Below are 6226 nucleotides of genomic sequence, written 5' to 3' on the forward strand. Positions count from 1 at the left end.
ACCATAATTAAGTGGCTTGATGAAGCCAGCTTACTGTTCTTCTCAAAGGAATAGTCCAGTATTTGAACAAATACATATTTTTTCCATTTTTTTTTTTTTTGCAAAATAGGTGCTTCCAAAAGTTTGAGGATATCTAGCGTTTCTTCTGAAATCAAGAGTATTAATAGGCAGTTGCTGTAGTTACAGCTTCTGCTCTTCTAGAAAGGCTTTACACCATATGTTGGAACATTGATGTGAGAATTTGACTGCATTCAGCCACATAAGCATTAGTGATGTCAGGTACTGATGTTGGATCAGTTCTGGATCACAACTCATCCACATCGGATAGAGCTCCATCAATCAAGGGAATGAAGTTCCACTGCTCCACTGCTCAGTGGTTTGTTCAAAGTGGCCATAGCCTCATGTGTTCATGTGTGGCTGGTCCAGAACATCTTATTCTATTGGTGGATGTTTTTCTATGGAGATTACACAAGCTGTGTCATACAACTGAACATCAGGGGCACCTTAAAGTAGATGTATTCACTAATTAGAAGAGTTGTCTGGAGGTGCTTTTAAAGTCCCTGACATACCAGTAATGCAGCAACATTGTCTAACCACCTCTAAAGAACAGGATGACTCTAATCTTATTCTTCACCTGGGACTATTTTCCTGCTCTGTGCTTCAGTGTTGTTGGTAGTGATGCCTTTCTGTCTGTCATCATTCTCTGTTTTCCTAATATCTGAGGCAGAGGAAAAGCATAGCTAATCATGTTAGACTAATTCTAAGATCGTAACTAAGATCATTGAACTGTTCATTTGGATGTATAAGACTATGTTGACTCTAAAACTGGCTTCAATTCTATGCTGTTTGGAAGGTCGTTTTGTGCTATATCTTTTTTTATGTATGCTAATTCTGAAATGAATGCTTGCAATACATTCCAACAGGTGAAAAGGAGCATGCTGGAAAGGCCTTTATGAGCAAGAATGTTTCAAGGCTCACCACTTTGCCAGAAAACATGTCAGTGAATAATTATACAGAATAAGATTCAGGGAATCTGGAGAAATCTCTGTTCTTAAAAGGCAAAGCTGAAAAACTCAACTGAATGCCCTTAGCCTAGCAATGTATCCCTGCAGTTTGGTGCTTTATCCACACCCCCATACCAAATTAAACCTGTTCTGTGGTGTTTGGATGCCTAATCAGCTAACCTAATGTTAACTTAGCGAGTAGGCCGCAGACCCAAAGTGCAATTACCACAGTACATGTTCAATTCTGATAAACTGGTGGTCTGCTGACACAAATTAAGATGATAAAAACTACAACGTTTGACAGAGCAAACGTCTAGTAAATGACAGAAAACTGAACCTGTTCCATGGTGCTGCCACTGCTCTTTCAAAGGCCTCAAGGACTCCTAACTGTCCCTGCTGACCTGAGGTTGTAGAGGCCTTGGGATTCCCGCTGGACCTGCAGGACCCACCACAATATCTTGCAGCGCGGGACTTATTTTCAGTGTTGTGCGCGGGAGCAGGTGGGTAACTAGCCCACTGCAGGTGGGGGCGGGATAAAGCACCCATGAAGAGAAACCCCACCCAGGAGTGAACAGCCTAAATAAAGTAGAATGATAACTAAATCATACAAATAATAAAAGCAATGTATGATGATAATAATAAAAGTGTAATAAATGAATGAAAAGTCATTCAAAGAGTTTCAAAGCAACTGATCACATGAACATGCAAATTCTCATCGCTTACAGAGATGGTGGAGCCTTCAGTTCGACAGCCACAGCTGCCAAAAACACTCTGTGGTATAATTGATACTTTGTGTTTACTGGGAACAAATGGCATATAGCATTACTCACAGTGAGCCCAATGACCATGACTGCTGTGTTAGAATAATGCATTTGTGAATAGGCTATGTCAATTATTGGAGGTCAGTTCGCATTGACTGAACTGTGTGCGCAGGAGCAGGCCAAAAAAAAAAAAACAGTCCCACACAGACCTCCATGAGGTCGCATCTCCTTCCGAGGGAGTGTGCTGGCTCAGGTTGGGCAAACACAGCAGGGTGGTTAATTCTAAGATCCTAGATTAGATAAGTCTGCTTGCAAGACAGATAATTTTTTCCTACAAATGCAGCATATTACCTTGTCAAAATTCACCAGCTGCCCTTTGTCACCTGGCTCAAAGCCAAAATGTGCCCAAATTGGCAACATAACATTTGGCTTAGAAACTAGATTTGTGGCCATTGTTGAATCGAAATATGTCAAACAGCTGGCATCAACTGTATGGCCATTACTACATAAGAGAAGTGTGTTCACTATTTGCATATAGCGAACTCCAGCTGTTTACATTATTCTTCTGTCTTTTACATATGTGGATTGTATTTGTATATATTGTTGCTGTCCAAACAAAACCAAGTATCTCCAAAATGACAACTTCACAGTAGAGGGCAAAATGTTCTTCACTTACAATGTAAGTTAATGTACACATATTTTATTCAAAGCGATGTTAGAGGATCTCTATTGGTCCAATCATTATGACACTTTAACACAATAAATAGACATACACAAAAGAAATCCCCTATATTTTAACAGACCCCCCCCCCCATGCGCAAAGCTGAAGTGTCCAGCAATTAAAAAGCTTTGTTTTTCCAGAGCTCCTTCGCACACTGGATAAAAGACAGTCAATGATAACTAAGCAGTAATTACTGCATTTATATTTCACATCACAAACCATATGCACTCCTGTAACTTGAGCTCAACCATGCGATAGGCAGTTCATGATCACAGTATTGCTGTAATTATCATCACAGCACAATGTGCCATTATCAAATTATATTTCTCACCAGTTAACCAGAAATAACTTCAAATACTTCCACCAAACCTCCTGTAATCAGAGGTCATCCCAACTATACGAAAGCTAATCAGAAACCCACTGCAATCAACTAGACCGCATATCTAATACCATCCTTTCACACTCAAGCGTCCAGTACTCTAGCCCCTATTATAATATCTTCAGATTTAAAGGTCAAATCCCCCCTGTATCTCCAGGATAAAAGCCCCTATGCTTTATTAACCCAATTAAGCCTTCAAAAATAGTCTGCAGCTGGACTTCCTTCTGCTGTATGGCTTATTTAACTGTCTTGGTCAAGCAAGTTCAAAGTTTCGAATTCTAATTAACGCTCAAAGTGCAACATGTTTCATTTTCTGGAACAGGGGCCAAGTTTTGCAGTTTGTTCTGCATCCGGTGTTCCCAGAATGTCAAGCTGTCAGCTTTTAGGTCCAGATGGCGAAAGTACATGTTCTAGTGCTCTCTCTCTCTCTTTTTTTTTCCACAGCGTACTTTGTGGTGACAACTGATCAGACAGCACACTGCGTGTGACCTCAACTCTCTGCGTGAATCATTCATTATTAGATGCTCGCATCTCCTCCCTTTTGAAAAGCTTTCAGATTTCCAGGTCTAGTCTGACCCATCACTCCTCTGGATGAGAGTGATGTGAAAACTGCAGGTGATCTCATGAAATAAACAAATACAACACACTTTCTTGGTAACACACACCTTTAAGAATCACAATATTTCGTTTTTTTGCAGTTTGTAAACAAGTCGGATGAGATGACTGCAGTTTATGCAGTTACTATACATTGGGTTCTTACTGGGAAACCAATGTCACTCGGTCATTTTAAACTTTAGCGACTGTTTTACCAGATTTTTGATCCGTTATTATCTCATTTTCATTATTTCATTATTTATTTGTTACTTCTTCATTATTCATCTTATTCATGACTATAATTTTTTTTGTTATTTTAATAACTTTTGTGCTTACTTTTTTATTTTATTTTCATTCAATCTGATTTTATTAACCTTTACATTTGAGATTTTTATGCATTTTGTATTTTTATGTATTTTTATTAGTAATGTTTCACTTTTTTATACTTACCTGATTTGAGTCTTTTTTTATTTATTACATTTACTTTTATTATTTGAAGTTCTTACACATTATCAATCCGTTGTTCTATATAAACTCAGCAACCGGTCACCCTCAATGTTCTTTGAGAATAAATAAAGGTTGACTGATTGATTGGTTGGTTGTTATACCTTGTTGTTTACAGACACTAAATCATTTTATGAAGAAGAAAGAGGAACTTCCACTTAGTGCTTTTTACATGCTTAATGGTGCTCTGGCTCTCCAAAACATAAATTTCATATAGAGCGCTCGCACTCAACATCTCAGTACGAAAGGGACCGTATCTCATTTTTTATTTTCTAGTTGACATGCTTTGACTAATGCTACCCTCATTTTCTTAGTGAAGATCAGTAAAAATACCCTCTATAGAGAACATATTTCGGCACAGTTTAATGCACAGTTACTGTTTATTTGCTGTGTTTCACCTATTGGGAAAAAAAAATTAAACTCAGCATTTAAACACAATGTTTGCATTATATCATTTTACTTTCACTAAGAAAAATCAACAAACTATCATTTGATCATTTGACCGGAGATCAAACGTATTTGTGTATTTCTGAGGAAACAAGTCCGTTTGTGAAATTTCTGTTCTGCCCCTGTCAACTGTAAGCGCTACTATTGTGAAATGGAAGCACCTAGGAGCAGCAACAGCTCAGCCATGAAGTTGTAAACCATGCAAACTCACAGAGTGTGGCTGGCGAGTGCTGAAGTGTACAGTGCCCATCCTCTGTTGAAGCACTCAGATTTACAAATTGCCTATGGAAGCAACATCAGCAAAAGAACCAAATGTCAGTAGCATCATGAAATGAGTTTCCATGGCCGAGCAGCGACACACAGAAGCCTCATATCAAAATGCAAAATGCGAGACGTCAGAGAGAGATGGGGTGGGGGCTACTCTGAAACATGTTCTGTAGAGTGATGAATTACGCTTCTCTATCTGGCAGTCTGATTGATGAATCTGGGCTTGGCGGGTGCCAGGAGAACGTTACCGACTGAAATGAATACCGTCAACAGTAAAGACCAGTGGAGAAGGGATAATGGACAGGGGCTGTTTTTAGGGTTTGGGCCCCTTAGTTCCAAGGAAGTTAATGTTAATGCTACAGCACACAAAGACATTTCAGACAATTATGCTTTCAATTTTGTAGCAACAGTTTGGTGAAGACCCTTTTCTGTTCCAGCATGACTGAGCTCCTGTGCACAAAGCAAGCTCTATAAAGATATGGTTGATGAGTTTGGCGTGAAGTAACCCCAGTGGCCCACACAGAGCCCTGACCTCAACTCATTCAAACACCTTTGGGATGAACTGGAACGTCGATAGCGAGCCCGGCCTTCTCGTCCAACACCAGTGCCTGATCAGATAAACGCTGTTCTGACTGAATGGGCACAAAACTCCACAGACTCACTCCAAAATCTTGTGGAAAGCTTCCCAGAAAAGGGGTAGCTGGTACAGCAACGGTGGGGGGGGCAACTCCATATTTACCCCTGTGGTTTTGGAGTAAAGTTATCAACAAGCTCATATGGGTGTGTTTGATATATGGGTGTCCACATACTTTTGTCCCTATAGTATATATTAAAAGTGTGCATTGACTTAACTATTATGTAAGTATAAGTACTCAGTATACCCAGGATAAGTAAGTGTACTCATACTAATGTATGCACTTTTCAGCAGTTGGTTATTTTAACATGATCTGACATCGGCTTGCGTTACATATTAAGGGTGTAATAATTTCACTAAACCTGAACGTTCAAAAACAACCCTCTGACTCTTCTGAGAGCCTCTCATTACCATCTCTTGGTATTTATAATTTCCTGGATTGTTATCTTGAGATAATGAGTTAACTATCTTGTGATCTCAGGATAATGAGTTAACTATCTAGTGATCTGAGGATAAAAAGTTGATATCCTGAGATGACAAGTGAATTATCTTGTGATCTCAAAATAATAACTTTGTTATATTGAGATCACCCCGTGACCCTGACAGAGAAGCGGCTTAGTAAATGGATGGATGAATATTGAGATCACAAGATAATTAACCCCTTATCTCAAGATAACAATCCAGAAAATTTGTAACAGCTCATGGCCTCTGCGGACTTCTGTATCCCTCGTCAAAACTAGGCATACTATCAGGGTGGGCAGAAGGACGCAGGGCTTCAACTCACAAATGACTGGGTGTTTTTTCTGAAGTTGCTAATAAATACTAAAAGATTTGTGGCTTTATGTTGTTACAGGGCTGACGTGGTAAAGCCAATGTATATGGTACATAATTAGAGCTCTAAGGAATTAAACACTG

This window comes from Pygocentrus nattereri, chromosome 18 (genome assembly GCF_015220715.1).
Source record: "Pygocentrus nattereri isolate fPygNat1 chromosome 18, fPygNat1.pri, whole genome shotgun sequence".
Taxonomy (NCBI): Eukaryota; Metazoa; Chordata; class Actinopteri; order Characiformes; family Serrasalmidae; genus Pygocentrus; species Pygocentrus nattereri.